Genomic DNA, 21695 nt, shown 5'->3' with positions numbered 1-21695 from the left:
TTCAAGGGGTCTAGGATACAAGAGCAAGGATGTGATGCTGAGGCTTTATAAGGCACTGGTGAAGCCCCACCTTGAGTATTGTGAACAGTTTTGGGCCCCTCATCTTATAAAAGATGTGCTGGCATTGGAGAGGGTCCAGAGGAGTTTCACAAGGATGATTCCAGGAATGAAAGGGTTATCATGCGAGGAACTTTGATGGCTCTGGGTCCATACTTGCTGGAGTTCAGGAGGATGAGGGGGGGGATCTCATTGAAACCTTTTGAATGTTGAAAGGGTTAGACAGAGTAGATGTGGAAAGGATGTTTCCCATGGTGGGAGAGTCTTGGACAAGAGGGCATCGCCTCAGGATAGCGGGGTGCCCTTTCAAAATGGGGAGAAATTTCTTTAGGCAAAGGGTGGTGAATTTGTGGAATTTGTTGCCACGTGGCTGTGGAGGCCAGGTTGTTGGGTGTACTTAAGGCAGAGATTGATAGGTTCTTGATTGGACATGGCATCAAAGATTACGGGGAGAAGGCCGGGAACTGGGGTTGAGGAGATTTAAAAAAAGGATCAGCCATGATTGAATAGCAGAGCAGACTTGATTGGCCAGCTGGCCTAATTCTGCTCCTATGTCTTATGGTCTTACGGATGAAGGCAATGCCGGTAGCTCTCACTGCCCTAAATTCAGTTACTGAGAATTAACTGAAATGCCAACCACTGAACTTGCGCACCATGGTATCAGCAGGCAGTGAGTGCAGTATGTATCATTTAGAAAGTACACTCTGCTTACTTGCCAGGCTACTCTGACAACATGATGCGCCTTAAAGTCTAAACATCTTATATCATCTGTGGCAACTCTTCTATGAATCATCTCAGGTTACCATACACTGTAAATCTGTTTTCAAAATACAAGAGTTCATTTTGCATTTTTGTTGAGAGTACATTATTATTCTTGGTCCTTTTCATGTTACAGTGGATTAATTTGGGGTCCCAATACTGGGGGAGGACAATGACACGCTTTAATTCTCCTTCCATTGAATTGTGAGGATTTTGCAGAAGCAGTGGTATTCCTCCAGAGCCTTGAGGTGTCTGCTGTAGGTAACCCAGCCCTCAGAACCTGGAGGGCAGGGATCAATTGAGTCTTGAGCTTGGAACATCCTTTCCCTTAATCAGCCACAGGCTGTGCTGCTACATTGAAGCTGATGGTGCCAGGCAACGAGTTCACCAAATTTGTGTTAATCTATTTGACTATTTTCCACAGATTGGATTTGAAAGGGAGTCATATTTACCATGTTTCAGAGTATTATCTCTTAACTTTTCCACATGGTTGCTTTGTTGTCACAGATAGAAGAGTTGATGTGTTAATTAGCTCTCAGCTACCCGAGTTAATCCTTTATCTTGTTCTGTACATGATATCCATGCCTGTTACAATTGGTGTAGGTCAAAAGTGGAGAGCTAAGTGGTTTAGAAAGCATACGGTGCATTGGCCTTCATCAATTGTGGGATTGAGAGGTAATGTTGCAGCTATATAGGACCCTGGTAAAACCACACTTGGAGTACTGTGCTCAGGTCTGGTCGCCTCACTACAGGAAGGATGTGGAAACCATGGAAAGGGTGCAGAAGAGATTTACAAGGCGTTGCCTGGATTGGGGAGCATGCTTTATGAGAAATAGGTTGAGTGAACTTGGCCTTTTTTCCTTGGAGCGACGGAGGATGAGAGGTGACCTGATAGAGGTGTATAAGATGATGAGAGGCATTGATCATGTGGATAGTCAGAGGCTTTTTCCTAGGGCTGAAATGGCTAGCAGGAGGGGGTACAGTTTTAAGGTGCTTGGAAGTAGGTACAGAGGAGATGTCAGGGGTGAGTATTTTATGCAGAGAGTGGTGAGTGCGTGGAATGGGCTGCTGGCAGCGGTGGTGGAGGCGGAAAAGGTAGGGTCTTTTAAGAGATTCCTGGACAGGTAAATGGAGCTTAGAAAAATGGAGGGCTATGGGTAATCCTAGGTAATTTCTAAAGTAAGGACATGTTCGGCACAGCTTTGTGGGTCGAAGGGCCTATATTGTGCTGTAGGTTTTCTATGTTTCTAACTTCAATCACAGATAAACTGACCACATAGGGCCTCAGCTGTGGTTCACTGCCCAAAGTAGATAAATGTTGGTTCAAGCCCCTAGCACACTGATTTGATTGAGTGCTGAATTTCTTGAGCGGGTAACAGGAACAAGGGATCTGGGTGTCTTTTTTTTTTGTGTCATTATTGTTGGTAATTCCATGTGTAGGAGAATTTTTTTACTGCATTTGAAATTTTGATCAGAATGGATTGTTATACTCTTAGTTTTGGTGATCCCTCATGAAGCTTGGAACTACCTCAGGATCATAACTGGAAAAAACATCAGGATCCCTCTCAGATGCTGACATGTCAACTAATATCTCCCATCTCTTTCAAATCAAAGTATTGTTTATCAAATCTTGCTGATAATTTACATCTATTGAATTTGCTCTCTTCGTTAAATAGTTACATAGGAATTGTGGAGATTACCTTAACCTTCACCCCACGTCAGGGCTCTCCCAGCCCAAAGAGGTAGTAAGTACAGTGGGAGAACATCTCTCCATCTTGCTGCTCACAATAAATCTTAAATTCAACTTTAGAAGAGGACATTCTGCTAGTTCCACTTCCATTCCAGACATCCTCGTAACCAGTGAAACAGAGGTTTGATACTCATGAAAATTTGAAACTGAAGCCATGCACAAGCACAAGTGATGAAAGACCATCAGCATTAAATGGTGACGTCACTTCTCTCACGACAGATGCTGTCTGACCTGTTGAGTAGATTTTTTTGTTTTCACTTCAGATTTTCACTATCTGCAGACTTTTGTTTCTTGATTACTGATGAGACACTTTGCACTAGTAAGTTTATATATGTAGACTAATTCAAGCCATTAATTATTTTGAGTGGTTAGCTGTAAGGATGGAGAGGTGATGTGGTTGTGCCTAAGACATGAGGGAGGACTAGTAGAATAATGAAGGGCACAAAAAGCTTTTATGTACCCAAGCTACTTGGGACAACAAAGTTGGAGGGAGAAGAGCCAACATGAAACCCTTTATTGGGAAAGCATTTAAAAGGCATCCAGGTGAAGATGTCTCTCAGAATCCAGCAAAAGAATGCATTTCAATCTGGAATTTGCATTAGTGCAATTAAATCTGCAGCATGCTTTATTTTACTTCTGGATGCACCTAAAAATGAGGTTAAAAAAGATATGATACTGTGTGATGACACATCTTGTAGTAATATTGCTCAAATCAATGTCCATTCTTTTGCAATAATCATCAATAATACTTGTTGCAGTTATCCATCATTCAAAATAACAAAGTTTTTTTTCAGGTCTAAACAACAGATGGTGTTTACTGAACATGTACCACAAGTGTTAAAACAGAGTTTTTGCTTGCTGTTGAGTGCCAGTACAAGCAAAATGTGAGACTGAAATCAAAGACAGCACTATTGCCTCGTGAGTCAGTCAGTTGGAGGTTCACTCCAGTGCTCCCGTGGGTGATTCAGACAGATGTTAGGAAACGAATTAGGGCAAGTGACAGAAGTCTGTGTAGGGGAGCACTTTGGTTCCAGTGATCATAACACCATTAGTTTCAATTTGATCATGGACAAGGATAGATCTGGTCCTAGGGTTGAGGTTCTGAACTGGAAGAAGGCCAAATTTGAAAAAATGAGAAAGGATCTAAAAAGCGTGGATTGGGACAGGTTGTTCTCTGGCAAAGATGTGACTGGTAGGTGGGAAGCCTTCAAAGGGGAAATTTTGAGAGTGCAGAGTTTGTATGTTCCTGTCAGGATTAAAGGCAAATTGAATAGGAATAAGGAACCTTGGTTCTCAAGGGATATTGCAACTCTGATAAAGAAGGAGTTGTATGAAATGTATAGGAAACAGGGTAAATCAGGTGCTTGAGGAGTATAAGAAGTGCAAGAAAATACTTAAGAAAGAAATCAGGAGGGCAAAAAGACGACATGAGGTTGCCTTGGCAGTCAAAGTGAACGATAATCCAAAGAGCTTTTACAAGTATATTAAGAGCAAAAGGATTGTAAGGGATAAAATTGGTCCTCTTGAAGATCAGAGTGGTCGGCTTTGTGCGGAACCAAAGGAAATGGGGGAGATCTTAAATAGGTTTTTTGCGTCTGTATTTACTAAGGAAGCTGGCATGAAATCTATGGATTTGAGGGAATCAAGTAGTGAGACCATGGAAACTGTACAGATTGAAAGGGAGGAGGTGCTTGCTGTCTTGAGGAAAATTAAAGTGGATAAATCCCTGGGACCTGACAGAGTGTTTCCTCAGACCTTGAAGGAGACTAGTGTTGAAATTGCGGGGGCCCTGGCAGAAATATTTAAAATGTCGCTGTCTACGGGTGAAGTGCCAGAGGATTGGCGAGTGGCTCATGTTGTTCCGTTGTTTAAAAAAGGATCGAAAAGTAATCCGGGAAATTATAGGCCGGTGAGTTTAACGTCAGTAGTAGGTAAGTTATTGGAGGGAGTACTAAGAGACAGAATCTACAAGCATTTGGATAGACGGGCTTATTAGGGATAGTCAACATGGCTTTGTGCATCGTAGGTCATGTTTGACCAATCTGTTGGAGTTTTTTTGAGGAGGTTACCAGGAAAGTGGATGAAGGGAAGGCAGTGGATATTGTCTACATGGACTTCAGTAAGGCCTTTGACAAGGTCCTGCATGGGAGGTTAGTTAGGAAAATTCAGTCACTAGGTATACATGGAGAGGTGGTAAATTGGATTAGACATTGACTCGATGGAAGAAGCCAGAGAGTGGTGGTAAAGAATTGCTTCTCTGAGTGGAGGCCTGTGACTAGTGGTGTGCCACAGGGATCAGTGCTGGGTCCATTGTTATTTGTCATCTATATCAATGATCTGGTGATAATGTGGTAAATTGGATCAGCAAGTTTGCTGATGATACAAAGATTGGAGGTGTAGTAGACAGTGAGGAAGGTTTTCAGAGCCTGCAGAGGGACTTGGACCAGCTAGAAAAATGGGCTGAAAAATGGCAGATGGAGTTTAATACTGACAAGTGTGAGGTATTGCACGTTGGAAGGACAAACCAACGTAGAACATACAGGGTTAATGGTAAGGCACTGAGGAGTGCAGTGGAACAGAGGGATCTGGGAATACAGATACAAAATTCCCTAAAAGTGTCGTCACAGGTAGATAGGGTCGTAAAGAGAGCTTTTGGTACATTGGCCTTTATTAATCGAAGTATTGAGTATAAGAGCTGGAATGTTATGATGAGGTTGCATAAGGCATTGGTGAGGCCGAATCTTTATGCCCAGAGTAGGATTTGAAGTTTAAACTTCAAGACTCAGAAAGGAATGCCACAGCAAGTTTTTTCTCAGATGCTCTAATGCAACATGGCCACAAGAGGGTGTACAGTGATGTGCTCACCTAGTGCTTCTATCACACTAACCGGAGAGCAGTCACATCCTGCTCAGTCTATGGAAATAGGTGCACTTGCAAGTAAGTCCCAGGTATACTCTTTCGGTCAGATGCACAACATGCAGTTACTTGTCAGTATCTCTAAAGTAAGCCAGGTATTGGTAACTGTCATGACATTGCACTGGCAGCATATGAGATAAACATGACGGTTTGGTGATTCTGACAAAGGATGACCTGGGCTCCTTGATCTTGATCTTGATCTTTAATTGGTTGATCTTATGGAGCTTAGAAGAATAGAGGGCTATGGGTAGCCCTAGGTAATTTCTAAGGTAAGGACATATTCAGCACAGCATTGTGGGCCGAAGGGCCTGTATTGTTTTCTATGTTTAATGCAGTGCTGTGGGTTTCACGTGCTCATGCATGCCTCCTTTTCTGTGTCTTGTCTGAAATATGCCACTTCCAACAATATAGCACTGCGTCAGTGCTGAACTGGAGTATCAGGAAATGTCCTGTACTCAGATCTCACAATGGACTTCAATCAATGGTCTTCGGAATGACCACCGCCAACAGGGACATCTGACAACTCGGTGCATTAAAGGAGACACGTTTACTTCTGCACTGTGTTGCTGTCAACTGAGTTTCCTTATATGCTTTCAAGGAGGTTACGTTTTTGGAAAGATCCCATATAGTTTTTCTCACTGACTTTTAAAAAATTAAATCTATTTAGGATTGAGATAAATTTGCTAAGAAGCTGACAACTGATGTGTGCATAATCCCCTAAGGGCTATATAATTCCTGTCCCAGTCCGGTGAAGGTAGTGAACCACCCAATGTTTTGGAGACTGCCTTGTTCTTTAGGATATGACTGATTGCTGTCACAGTCTCCATTGGGGCTACTTACAGTATCTTACCAGTCATGCATCATTGTTCCACGATCTGGCTGAAGTTGCGCAGGAAAACAGTTCTCTTGCAGTTCAATAAACTTTGTTTTATTCTTACACAGTGCACTTCTCTTGTTCGTAAGGGTGTCTTTACCTCGGAGGAGACAGTAAAAAATAAGAAACGTATTTATATTGTTATGTATTAAGGAATCAGCGAAGTTTATTAACAGTGAAATGTAATGCCCTGATTAGAAGAGATGTTAACAGATTTACATTCACACAGCATAGCTCCCAGTATTCCCACACTGAAATAGATCTTGGTAGAAAATAAGAATTACAATTTGTTTTTCTCACTTTATTCTATCTTGTGCTCTGATGGTCTTTTCCATATTTCTTGAGTAATGTAAAATAAAATGTTTCAGGTTACCAACTTGCTTGTCAAAGCTATTTTCCTAAAGAAATTATCAAAAGGTAGGCTCAGTTGTAAACTCAGCCAGCTCCATCATGGGCACTAGCCTCTGAAATATAAGACCATAAGACACAGGAGTAGGATTCGGCCACTTGGCTCACCGAGTCTGCTCAGTCATTTCATTTCATCATGGCTGATCCAATTTTCCTCTCAGCCCCAATCACCTGCCTTCTCCCTGTATGTTTTCATGCCCTGACCAGTCAAGAATCTATCAACCTCTGCCTTAAATATACATAAAGTCTTGGCCTCCACAACTGTCTGTGGCGAAGAATTCCACACATTCACCACCCTCTAGCTAAAGAAATTCCTCCTCATCTCTGTTCTAAAAAGGACGGCCCTCTATTCTGAGGCTGTGGCCTCTGGCTTGTACTCTCACCATAGGAAACAAACTCTCCACATCCAATCAAGGCTTTTCGCCCTTTGATAGTTTTCAATAAGATCACCCCTCATTCTTCTGAATTCCAGCAAATACAGGCCCAGAGCCATCAAACGCTCTTCATATGACATGCCATTCAATCCTGGAATCATTTTTGTGAGCCTCCTTTGAACCCTCTCCAGTTTCAGCACATCCTTTCTAAGACAAGGGTCCCACAACTGTTCACAGTCCTCCAAGTGAGGCCCCACCAGTCTCAACATTACATCCTTGCTTTTATATTTTAGTCCTCTTTAAATGAATGTTACCATTGCATTTGGCTTCCTCACCACAGATTCAACCTGCAAGTTAACCTTTAGGAAAGGACTCCCAAGTCCCATTGCACCTCAGTTTTTTTTTGTATTTTCTCTCCATTTAGAAAATAGTTAACTCTTTCAAAGTGCATGACCATACTGTATTCTGTCTCCAACGCCGGCAGGCACGAACGTCTCCAGACCACGACCCCTGCTGCCGACCTCAGAGGTACCAATGATTCTGAGCAGATTCAGAACCCGGAGTCCACAACCATCAATGCGGGTTCCAACAACCTCGGACACCTTCAAAGTGCCGCTTGCTCAACCTCCAAGTCCGACAAACCTTCAGGCCGGAACTTTACATGCCGCCGCTGGAACCCCAGTCTGCCCTCCTCCCACCACCACTCTACAACCCCGTCTCTCTCAGGGCCCACCGCCAGATCTTGGGTCCTCGGAGACTCCCTCTTCCTCTCACCACACCTTCCCCTCTCCTCTGACACTACCAATCCCCTTCCCTCCTCTGGTCCCAGCTCTCATCCGTGCCGGGTCCTCACCATCCCCTCCGATCTTCCCCTCTCTGAGGCAGAGCGTTCTGTCCTCAGTCAGGGCCTCACCGTTGTCCCCCTGCATCCACACTTCAGTCAGTTCCTCATCCACCACAACGCTGAGCTCTTCTTCCGCCACTCCCCGACTCTGAGCCTATTTCTTTAGCAAGGACTCCCCACCCCGCACCATGACCCCTTCTCCTGTCTTCAACCCTCCTCCTCTTCCTGGACACCCCGCCCTAGTCTTCTACCTGCTCTGGACCTTTGCATCGCCAACTGCCGGCAGGACAGTAACCGTCTAGATTGTAACATTCTTCTCTCCAATTCCAACCTCACTCCTTCTGAACGCTCAGCTCTCCACTCCCGCCCACCTAATCCTGACCTCACCATCAAACCTGCTGACACGAGGGGTGCTTTAATAGCCTGGCGGGCTGACCTCTACCTTGCTGAGGCCCGGCGATGACTATCAGACACCTCCTCTTACTAAGCCCTGGAACAGGATCCAACTAAGGAGCACCAGGCCATTGTCTCCCACACCATCACCAAACTTAACTCAGGGAATCTCCCATCCACTGCCACCAGCCTCAGTTTCTTCAGTTTCTACCTCCTATCCAAGATCTGCAAAGCTGCCTCTCCAGGTAGACAAACTCAGATATATATCTTGACTCAGTTTTATTACCCCCCCCCCCCATTCAGTCTCTACATCCGTGACACTTCACACACTCTTGATCGTTTCAATGATTCCAAGTTCCCTGGTCCCCATCATTTTATTTTTACTATGGATGTCCAGTCCCTATACAACTCCATCCCCCACCAGCAAGGTCTCGAAGATTTCCGTTTCTTTCTGGACAACAGATTCAACCAGTTCCCCTCCGCCATCATCACTCTCCTCCATCTGGCAGAACTTGTCCTCACTCTCAATAATTTCTCCTTTTGTCATAAGGGGGCGTTGGAAGCGGACCCAAATGCAAGACACAGACAGTAGGAACTGGACTATGTCTATTAAAGATGCTGGGGAAGCCAAGGAACGAGGACAAAATGATAACACGAAGGTAGACAAAGAGTGACAAACCGGAAAACCTGGACTTGGACTTGAACTTGACAGAGAACTCAGGTCATGACTTGTGACTCGGTACCTGGGTCTAGACTTGGCTTGGACTGGACTCTCGACCTGGGACTTGACTCTCGACCTGGACTAGGCTCAGGCTTGACTTAGACACAGGACACAGAACACTGAGCCGGGGCTCCTCCTTGGACACAGGACGTAGAGCTGGGACTCTTCTTAGACACAGGGCACAAAATACTGAGACCGTTTCCCCACTCAGGGTAGAGGCAAATGGCTGGACCTACCCAGCGGAGGAGAGAACACAGAGACAAAAGCACACAATGATAGACTGTTCTTAATCTTGATATGAAAAGGCTCCAAGAAGGAACAAGCCCTCAACGCGGCGGGTTAACTTGACGGGGATTCTGATGAGGACGGTCACTGCGAGGAATCACTGGACCCCAGAGCTATTTATGTTGCCAGCCCAAAATGAGAATCAGGTGCCTCAATTAAGGTGCCAAATGGAATAAGTGAAAAAAGGAATAGCTGGACTACAGAATCTATGGACCGGACTGTGACACCTTTGGCTCTTCCCACTTCTTTCAAACAAAAGGTGTAGCCATGGGCACTTGCATGGGTCCCAGCTATGCCTGTCTGTTTGTCGGTTATGTGAGCAGTCTATGTTCCAAGCCTACACTGGTGTCATTCCCCAACTCTTCCTATGTTACATGACTGCATTGGTGCTGCTTCCTGCACCCATGAGGAGCTTGTTGACTTCATCCACTTTGCCTGCAACGACCACCCTGGCCTTAAATTTACCTGGTCCATTTCCGACACTTCCCGCAGCTTTCTCAATAGAACCATAGAACATTACAGCATAGAAACAGGCCTTTTGGCCCTTCTTGGCTGTGCTGAACCATTTTTCTGCCCTGTCCCACTGACCTGCACCTGGACCATATCCCTCCATACACCTCTCATCCATGTACCTGTCCAAGTTTTCCTTAAATGTTAAAAGTGAACCCACACTTACCACTTCATCTGGCAGCTCATTCCACACTCCCACCACTCTGTGTGAAGAAGCCCCCCCAATGTTCCCTTTAAACTTTTTCCCCTTCACCCTTAACCCATGTCCTCTGGTTTTTTTTCCTCCCCTTGCCTCAGTGGAAAAAGCCTGCTTGCATTCATTCTATCTATACCCATCATAATTTTATATACCTCTTATCAAATCTCCCCTCATTCTTCTACGCTCCAGGGAATAAAATTCTAACCTATTCAACCTTTCTCTGTAACCCAGTTTCTCAAGTCCCAGCAACATCCTTATAAACCTTCTCTGCACTCTTTCAACCTTATTAATATCCTTCCTGTAATTTGGTGACCAAAATTGTGCACAATATTCCAAATTCAGCCTCACCAATGCCTTATACAACCTCACCATAACATTCAACTCTTATACTCAATACTTTGATTTATAAAAGCCAATGTACCAAAAGCTCTCTTTATGACCCTATCTACCTGTGATGCCACTTTTCGGGAATTTTGTATCTGTATTCCCAGATCCCTATGTCCTTCTGCACTCCTCAGTGCCCTACTATTTACCTTGTATGTTCTACCTTGGTTTGTCCTTCCAAAGTGCAATACCTCACACTTGTCTGTATTAAACTCCATCTGCCATTTTTCAGCCCATTTTTCCAGCTGGTCCAAATCCTTCAACAAGCTTTGAAAATCTTCCTCACTGTCCACTACACCTCCAATCTTTGTATCATCGGTAAATTTGCTGATCCAATTACCACATCATCATCCAGATCATTGATATAGATGACAAAAAACAATGGACCCAGCACTGATCGCTGTGGCACACCACTAGTTACAGGCCTCCAAAGAAGCAATGCTCCACTACCACTCTCTGGCTTCTTCCATTGAGCCAATGTCTAATCCAATTTACTACCTCTCCACGTATACCTAGCGACTGAATCTCCCTAACTAACCTCCCATGAGGGACCTTGTCAAAGGCCTTACTGAAGTCTATATAGACAACATCCACTGCCTTCCCTACATCCACTTTCCTGGTAACCTCCTCAAAAAATTCAAATAGATTAGTTAAACATGACCTACCACACACAAAGCCATGTTGACTCTCCCTAATAAGTCCCTGTCTATCAGAATACTTGTAGATCCTATCTCTTATTACTCCTTCCAATAATTTACCTACTACCGACATCAAACTTACTGGCCTATAATTTCCCGGATTACTTTTAGAGCCTTTTTTAAACAACGGAACAACATGAGCTATCCTCCAATCCTCCGGCACCTCACCCGTAGATACCGGCATTTTAGATACATCTGCCAGGGCCCCTGCAATTTCAACACTAGTCTCCATCAGGGTTCAAGGGAATATCCTGTCAGGTCCTGGGGATTTATCTACCCTGATCTGCCTCAAGATAGCAAGCACCTCCTCCTCTTCAATCTGTATAGGTTCCATGACCTCACTACTTGTTTGCCTTATTACCATTGACTTCATGCCAATTTCCTTAGTAAATACAGACACAAAAAAACCATTTAAGATCTCCCCGATTTCTTTTGGTTCCATACATAGCCGACCACTCAGATCTTCAAGAGGACCAATTTTATCCCTTACTATCCTTTTACTCTTAATTTACCTGTAGAAGCTCTTTGGATTATCCTTCACCTTGACTGCCAAAGCAACCTCATGTCTTCTTTCAGCCCTCCTGATTTCTTTCTTAAGTATTTTTTTTGCACTTTTTATACTCCTCAATCACCTTATTTGCTCCCTGCTTCCTATACATGTCATACATCTCTCTCTTCTTCTTTATCAGAGTTCCAATATCCCTTGAGAACCAAGGTTCCTTATTCTCATTCACTTTGCCTTTAAAACCAAGGTTCCCTATTCTTATTCACTTTGCCAATCTCTGTTTCTATCTCTGGAGACAGTTTACCTACTGATGTCTGCCATAAACCCACAGAGCTACCTGGACTATATCTTTTCCCACCCTGTTACTTGTAAAACACCATCCCCTTCTCTCAATTCCACCGTCTCCACCACATCTCCTCTCGGTGAGGCTTTTCATTCCAGAACGAAGGAGATTTTCTTCTTTTTCAAAGAAGAGGGCTTCCCTTCCTCCACCATCAACCGCATCTCTTCCATTTCATGCACATCTGCTCTCACCCCTTCCTCCCACCACCCCACTAGGGATAGGGTTCCTCTTCTCCTTACTACCACCTACCAGCTTCCATGTCAAGCTCATAATTCTCTGTAACTTCCACCACCCCCAACGGGATCTCACCACCAAGTACATCTTTTCCTCCCCCCCCACTTTCCACTGTGTGTGGATCACTCCCCACACATCTCCCTTGTCCATTCGTCCCTCCCCAATGATCTTCCTCCTGGCACTTATCCTTGCAAGCAGAGCAAGTGCTACACCTGCCCCTACACCTCCTCCCTCACTGCCATTCACAGCCCCAAACAGGTGAGGTGATGCTTCACCTGTGAGTCTGTTGGGGGTCATCTACTGTATCTGGTGCTCCCAGTGGGGCCTCCTGTATATTGGTATATAACAGAGATTGGGAGAAAACTTCACCGAGCATCTACGCTCTTCCAGCCAGAAAAGGCGGTACCTCCCAGTGGCCACCCATTTTAACTCCACTTCCCATTCCCATTCTGACATGTCAGTCCACGGCCTCCTGCACTGTCGCAATGAGGCCACACTCAGGTTGGAGGAGCAACAGCTTATATTCCATCTGGGTAGCCTCCAATCTAGTGGCATGAACATCAATTTCACAAACTTCTAGTAATGCCCCCTTTCCTTCACCATTCCCTCTCTCACCTTATCTCCTTACTTGCGCATCACCTCCCTTTGGTGTTCCTCCCCTTTTTCTTTTTTCCAATGCCTCCTGTTCTTTCCTAAGATATTCCCTCTTCTCTAGCCCTGTGCCTCTTTCACCAATCAACTTCCCAGCTCTTTACTTCACCCCTCCCCTCCTCCCAGTTTTTTCTCCCCTCCCCCACCTTCTAACTCTGACTCCTCATCTTTTTTTCTCCAGTCCTGATGAAGAGTGTCAGCTTGAAACCTCGACTGTACTTTTTTCCATAGATGCTGTCTGACCTGCTGTGTTCCTCCAGCATTTAGTGTATGTTGCTTGGATTTGCAGCATCTGCAGATTTTCTCTTGACTGTTTTCCATCTGCCATTTCTTTGTCCATTCTCCTAATCTACCCAAGTCCTCCTCTAGCCCCTCTACTTCCTCAAAACTGCTCCTCCACCTATTTTCATATCATCTGCAAACCTTGCACCAAAGCCATCAATTCCACCATCCAAATCATTGACATTTAACATAAAAAGGATCGGTCCCTACACAGACCACTGTGGAACACCACTAGTTACAGGCAGCCAACCAGAACAGGCTCCTTTTATTCCCACTCTTAGCCTCCTGCCAATCAGCCACTGTTTAATTCATGCTAGAATCTTTCCTGTACTACCATGGGCTCGTAGCTTGTTAAGCAATCTCATGTGTGGCGCCTTGGCAAAGGCCTTCTGAAAATCCAAGTACACAATAGCAACGGATTGTCTATCCTGCTTGTTATATTCTTCAAAGAATTTGTCAGGCAGGATTTTCCCTTGAAGAAACCATATGAACATGGCTTATTTTATCACGTGCGTCCAAGTACCCTGAGAATAATAAATAATAATATCCATAATAAATGACTCCAACATCTTTCCGACAACTGAGGTCAGACTAACTGGTGTACAGTTCTGCCTCTTTCCCTCCTTGAAGAGTGAAGTGACATTTGCAATTTTCCAGTCTTCCAGGACCATTCCTGAATCTAACTGAGTCTTAAAAGATCATTACTAATGCCTCCACAATCCCTTCAGCCACCTCTTTCAGAACCCTGGGTGTACACCATCTAGTCCAGGTGACTTATCTACCTTCAGACCTTTCAGTTTCCCAAGAAACTTCTCTCTCGTAATGGTAACTTCACACACTTCATGACCCCTGACATCTGGAACTTCCATCAAATTGCTGATGTCTTACACAATGAAGGCTGATAAAAAAAATACCTATTCAGTTCATCTGCCATTTCTTTGTCCCCCATTACTACTTCTCTAGCATCATTTTTCAATGGTTCAGTATCCACTCTAACCTCTCTTTTACACTTTATGCATCTGAAGAAACTCTTGGTATCCTCTTTAATATTATAGAACATAGAATAGTACAGCACAGTACAGGCCCTTTGGCCCACAATGTTGTGCCAACCCTCAAACCCTGCCTCCCATATAAGCCCCCAACTTAAATTACTCCATATACCTGTCTAGTAGCCTCTTAAACTTCACTAGTATATCTGCCTCCGCCTCTGACTCAGTGCATTCCATGCACCAACCACTCTGAGTAAAAAACCTTCCTCTAATATCCCCCTTCAACTTCCCACCCCTTACCTTAAATCCATGTCCTCTTGTATTGAGCAGTGGTGCCCTGGGGAAGAGGCGCTGGCTATCTATTCCTCTTAATATCTCGTACACCTCTATCATGTCTCCTCTCATCCTCCTTCTCTCCAAAGAGTAAAGCCCTAGCTCCCTTAATCTCTGATCATAATTAATACTCTCTAAACCAGGCAGCATCCTGGTAAGTCTCCTCTGTACCCTTTCCAATGCTTCCACATCCTTCCTATAGTGAGGCGACCAGAACTGGACACAGTACTCCAAGTGTGGCCTAACCAGAGTTTTATAGAGCTGCATCATTACATCACGACTCTTAAACTCTATCCCTCGACTTATGAAAGCTAACACCCCATAAGCTTTCTTAACTACCCTATCCACCTGTGAGGCAACTTTCAGGGATCTGTGGACATGTACTCCCAGATCCCTCTGCTCCTCCACACTACCAAGTATCCTGCCATTTACTTTGTACTCTGCCTTGGAGTTTGTCCTTCCAAAGTGCACCACCTCACACTTCTCCGGGTTGAACTCCATCTGCCACATCTCAGCCCACTTCTGCATCCTATCAATGTCTCTCTGCAATCTTTGACAATCCTCTACACTATCTACAACCACCAACCTTTGTGTTGTCTACAAACTTGCCAACCCACCCTTCTACCCCCACATCCAGGTCATTAATAAAAATCACGAAAAGTAGAGGTCCCAGAACAGATCCTTGTGGGACACCACCAGTCACAATCCTCCAATCTGAATGTACTCCCTCCACCACCACCCTCTGCCTTCTGCAGGCAAGCCAATTCTGAATCCACCTAGCCAAACTTCCCTGGATCCTATGCCTTCTAACTTTCTGAATAAGCCTACCGTGTGGAACCTTGTCAAATACCTTACTAAAATCCATATAGATCACATCCACTGCACTACCCTCGTCTATATGCCTGGCCACCTCCTCAAAGAACTCTATCAGGCTTGTTAGACACGATCTGCCCTTCACAAAGCCATGCTGACTGTCCCTGATCAAACCTTGATTCTCTAAATGCACATAGATCCTATCTCCAAGAATCTTTTCCAACAGCTTTTCCACCACAGACGTAAGGCTCACTGGTCTATAATTACCCGGACTATCCCTACTACCTTTTTTGAACAAGGGGACAACATTTGCCTCCCTCCAATCCTCCGGTACCATTCCCGTGGACAACGAGGACGTAAAGATCCTAACCAGAGGCTCAGCAATCTCTTCCCTCGCCTTGTGGAGCAGCCTGGGGAATATTCCGTCAGGCCCTGGGGACTTATCCGTCCTAATGTATTTTAACAACTCCAACACCTCATCTCCCTTAATATCAACATGCTCCAGAACATCAACCTCACTCATATTGTCCTCACCATCATCAAGTTCCCTCTCATTGGTGAATATCAAAGAGAAGTATTCATTGAGGACCTCGCTCACTTCCATAGCCTCCAGGCACATCTTCCCACCTCTATCTCTAATCGGTCCTACTTTCACTCCTGTCATCCTTTTTTCTTCACATAATTGAAGAATGCCTTGGGGTTTTCCTTTACCCTACTCGCCAAGGCCTTCTCATGCCCCCTTCTTGTTCTTCTCAGCCCCTTTTTAAGCTCCTTTCTTGCTTCCCTATATTCCTCAATCGACCCATCTGATCTGTGCTTCCTAAACCTCACGTATGCTGCCTTCTTCCACCTGACTAGATTTTCCACCTCACTTGTCACCCATGGTTCCTTCACCCTACCATTCTTTATCTTCCTCACCGGGACAAATTTATCCCTAACATCCTGCAAGAGATCTCTAAACATTAACCACATGTCCATAGTACATTTCCCGGCAAAAACATCATCCCAATTCACACCCGCAAGTTCTAGCCTTATAGCCTCATAATTTGCCCTTCCCCAATTAAAAATTTTCCTGTCCTCTCTGATTCTATCCTTTTCCATGATAATGCTAAAGGCCAGGGAGTGGTGGTCACTGACCCCAGATGCTCACCCTCTGAGAGATCTGTGACCTGATCCAGTTCATTACCTAGTACTAGATCTAGTATGGCATTCCCCCTGGTCAGCCTGTCCACATACCGTGACAGGAATCCGTCCTGGACACACTTAACAAACTCTGCCCCATCTAAACCCTTGGAACTAATCAGGTGCCAATCAATATTAGGGAAGTTAAAGTCACCCATGATAACAACCCTGTTATTTTTGCACCTTTCCAAAATCTGCCTCCCAATCTGCTCTTCTGTATCTCTGCTGCTACCAGGGGGTCTATAGAATACCCCCAATAGAGTAACTGCTCCCTTCCTGTTCCTGACTTCCACCCATACTGACTCAAAAGAGGATCCTGCTACATTACCCACCCTTTCTGTAGCTGTAATAGTATCCCTGACCAGTAATGCCATGCCTCCTCCCCCTTTTCTGCCCTCTCTACCCCTTTTAAAGCACTGAAATCCAGGAATATAAAGAATCCATTCCTGCCCTGGTGCCAGCCAAGTCTCTGTAATGGCCACTACATCATAATTCCATGTATGTATCCAAGCTCTCAGTTCATCACCTTTGTTCCTGATGCTTCTTGCATTGAGATACACACGTTTCAGCCCTTCTACCTTACTGTCTTTACACCATTTATTCTGCTTCTCTTTCCTCAAAGCCTCTCTGTATGTTAGATCTGGCTTTACTCCATGCACTTCTTTCACTGCTCTATCACTCTGGGTCCCATCCCCCTTGCAAATTAGTTTAAACCCTCCCAAACCATGCTAGCAAACCTACCTGCAAGGATATTGCTCCCCCTCAAGTTCAGGTGCAACCCATCCAACCTGTACAGGTCCCACCTTCCCCAGAAGAGATCCCAAAGATCCAAAAATCTAAAACCCTGCCTGCTCGCTGCACCAACTCCTCAGCCACGCACTCAACTGCCATCTCCTCCAATTCTTACCATCACTGTCACGTAGCACTGGCAGCAATCCTGAGAACGCCACCCTTGAGGTCCTGTTCTTTAGCCTTCTGCCTAGTTTCTGAAACTCACACTTCAGCACCTCATCCCTCTCCCTGCCTATGTCATTGGTCCCAACATGTATCATGACTTCTGGTTGCTTCTCCTCTCGTACCAGGATGTCGTGCACCCGGTCAGAGACATCCCAGACCCTGGCACCCGGGAGGCAACAAACCATGCGGGTGTCCTTCTCATGTCCACAAAATCTCCTGTCTGCTCCCCTGACTATAGTCTCCAATGACAACAGCTCTTTTCTTCTCCGTCCCACCCTTCTGCACCACTGGGTCAGACTTAGTGCTGGAGGCCCTGCCACCATTGCTCACACCTGGTCGGTCGTCCCCGCCAACAGTATCCAGGATGGTAAACTTATTCTTCAGGGAAATGGCTACAGGGGTGCTCTGCACTACCTGTCTGCTCACCTTCGCTTTCCCCCCCCCGACTGTCACCCAACGACCTGCTTCCGACAGCCTAGGTGTGACTACCTCCCTGTAGCTCTCAACTATGACTGCCTCATTCTCCCTTATGAGTTGAAGGTCACCCAGCTGCTGCTCCAGACTCCTTATGTGGTCTTCCAGATCGCCCAGCCGTATGCACTTCTGACAGATGTGACTCTGCGGGAGAGGGGAGTTCCCCCAAGACTGCCACAGCTCACATGAGAGGCACATCACCATCTCAGGAGGCATTGTAAAGACTAACTGCGAGCAAGCTTGTCCTCCACCTCTTCGCGTCAAAGCCTCAAAGCTCTACTCCTTCACTGGCCGGCCCGCCGTTTTTAAATTCTACGACATATGCCAATAACATTAAACCTATTTCTGATTACAGTGCTGCTTTTCCGTGTGCTAGGAAGGTGTTCAGGTGCCCTAAAGATGGTACGAAGCCCGTTCACGGGGTAGGATAACTAATCCCTAAGACTGCAATAGAATCACATAACTTTACAACCCTACATGAGTCCATTTTGCTGTCAAATCATCAGCTGAATAATCTCTTGACTCTGCTATCATCTCAGGTGTGCAAGTAATGTAAATACCTTACGATTACAAAGTCATTGCTAACATTAACCCGTTTATTTTCATGTCTGTCACTTTCTTAGAGGTACATTATATCACCTTGTTTTCACCTCCATGTCTTCTACTTGCTTCAGACTAAAAGAGGCAGAGAAATGTGAACACATCTGAAGCCTGTAGATTTGAAGTTCACTCATTATAACATAAATTATTACTGGCACGCATCCTGACTGTAAAGATGACTTCAGTGAGAAAGGGAAAGAGCTGCAGTGGGGGTAGGGGATGATTGAAGCAGAGGGACCTGAGATGGGGTGAGTGTTGGGAAGGGTGAATGGGAGGGGGGGGATATTATGTTGGGAGGAATGGGGAATAGAGTGAGAAGGAAATGATAAGTGGTGAGGGCTGCAGAAGGGAAGAGGAACCAAGACAGTTGGTTAGTGAAAGGGGAGTACTGTCTGAGGGGATGAGGAACAGGATCTGGACAAGTGGATTTGTCCACGTCCATCTCTGTGTATGCGCAACCTCGGGTGTGCATATGTGCACCCTCCATGCAGTGGCCACTTTATGTGGTATCTATACATCTCGTTAATGCAAATGTCTAATTAGCCTATCCTGTGGCAGCAACCCAATGCATAAAATCATACAGACATGGTCAAGAGGTTCAGTTGTTGTACGGACCAAATATAAAAATGGGGAAGAAATGTGATCTAAGTGACATTGACCAGAATGATTGTTGGTGCCAGTTGGGGTGACTTGAGTATCTCAAAAACTGCTAATCTCCTGGAATTTTCATGCACAACAGTTTCTAGGGTTTACAGAGCGTGATGTGAAAAACAAAAAAGCATCCATGTGAGCAGTAGTTCTGTGAGAGTAAACATCTTTTTAATGAGAGAGGTCAGAGGAGAATGGCCAAACTGGTCCTAGCTGACAGGAAGGTGACAGTACCACAGATAACCATGCATTATAACAATGGTGTAGACAAAGGCATCTGTGAATACACAACATGCTGACCCTTGAAGTGGATGGAATGCAGCAGAGGACCATGTACATACACTCAATGGCCACTTTATGAGGTACCTCCTGTATTTAACAACATGGCCATTGATTGTATGTGTGAGAAATGCGGTGCGTGTATGGTGAGAAGCAGGTCAGGGTGTCCCTGAATGTGTGCATGCCCGTGTACTGGCTCCTTGCTGCAGAGATTATTCTCTGATCATCCTGGATCGCATTGTACCTTTGACCAAGACCTCCTTTTGTCAAGTTGCTTGTGTCTGCAGTTCAATGGCCCCTCCATGTTAAAAGTATCCCAGGATAGGCATCGTCCATTCCCCAAAACTAGTGTAGGATTTTGACCCCAAGGGGCTGCCAAATAGATGGAGAAAATCAACATTCAATATGTTTCAAGAAGGAAATATCAATTCTGCATGATCTATTGGGTGGAAGAAATTAACGTTACAACTGTGATCTGGCCCCATGCGGGCAGGAAGAGAACTTAAGTAACATGTCATAAAGAGCCTGAAATCAAAACAATGAAAATCTGAAGTAAAACGGAGAATGCCAAAAACTCTCAGCAGGTCGGGCTGCATCTATGGAGAAGGAAACAGGTGCAATATTTCCAGTTTGTGACTTTCACCAGAATAAGAAAATAAATAGGATCAACCCTGCTTTAAGTTGCAGAATAGTTAGGGGAAATATGAGGGGTGATTGATAAGTTCGTGGCCTAAGGAAGACGGAGTCAATTTTAGAAAACCTAGCACATTTATTTTTCAACATAGTCCCCTCCTACATGTACACACTTAGTCCAGCGGTCGTGAAGCATATGGATCCCTTCTTTGTAGAAGTGGTCCAGAGCAGGGGTGATTGATAAGGTAGAAGGAGATGAGTTATACAGCTCTCATTACATGCACGTGCAGTTCAACTCTTTCAGTGAAAATGCAGAAAGTTTGAAGTTTCTCCTCATCTCCTTCTACTTTAGGCCACGAACTTATCAATCACCCCTCGTAAAAAGAATATTTAGGATCACAGAAGACTGTGAGACTTGGTTGCAAGAGGGGCAGGAGTGGCTGCTCAGTGTTCCAGGGTTCTAACATAGAAACACAGAAAACCTACAGCACAATACAGGCCCTTCAGCCCACAAAGTTGTGCCGAACATGTCCCTACCTTAAAAATTTCTAGACTTACCCATAGCTCTCTATTTTTCTAAGTTCCATGTACCTATCCAAAATTCTCTTAAAAGACCCTATCATATGCACCTCCACCGCCGTTGCCGGCCGTCCATTCCACGCACTCACCACTCTCTGAGTAAAAAACTTACGCCTGACCTACTCCCCAGCACCTTAAACCTGTGTCCTCTTGTGGCAACCATTTCAGCCTTGGGAAAAGCCTCTGACTATCCATACGATCAATGCCTCTCATTATCTTATACACCCCTATCAGGTCACCTCTCATCTTCCGTTGCTCCAAGGAGAAAAGACCGAGTTCACTCAACCTATTCTCATAAGACACGCTTCCTAATCCAGGCAACTTCCTTGTAAATCTCCTCGGCAGCCTTTCTATGGTTTCCACATCCTTCCTGTAGTGAGGTAACCAAAAATGAGCACAGTACTTCAAGTGGGGTCAAACCAGGGTCCTATAAAGCTGCAACATTACCTCTTGGCTCCTAAACTCAATCCCATGATTGATGAAGGCCAACGCACCATATTCCTTCTTAACCACAGAGTCAACCTGCGCAGCAGCTTTGAGTGTCCTATGGATTCGGACCTCTAGATCCCTCTGATCCTCCACACTGCCAGGAGTCTTACCATTAATACTATATTCTGCCATCTTATTTAACCTACCAAAATGAACCACTTCACACTTATCTGGGTTGAACTCCATCTGCCACTTCTCAGCCCGGTTTTGCATCCTATCAATGCCCTGCTGTAACCCCTGACAGCCCTCCACACTGTCCACAACACCTCCAACGTTTGTGACATCAGGAAACTTACTAACCCATCCTTCCACCTCCTCATCCAGGTCATTTATAAAAATCACGAAGAGTAAGGGTCCCAGAATAGATCCCGTTCTGTTCTGTTCAGGTTCTGTTGTTTTAGATGTGATAGAGCTGGTGAGATTAAAAGGGGAGGGATGGTATTACTAGTCAGGGAAGCGTCACAGCAGTTCTCAGACAGGACAGACTGGATAGCTTGTCTACTGAGATTGTATGAGTGAAACTGAGGAATAA

Source organism: Mobula birostris, chromosome 19, assembly GCF_030028105.1.
Source record: "Mobula birostris isolate sMobBir1 chromosome 19, sMobBir1.hap1, whole genome shotgun sequence".
NCBI classification, from domain to species: Eukaryota; Metazoa; Chordata; class Chondrichthyes; order Myliobatiformes; family Myliobatidae; genus Mobula; species Mobula birostris.
This window is presented reverse-complemented; position numbering follows the sequence as displayed.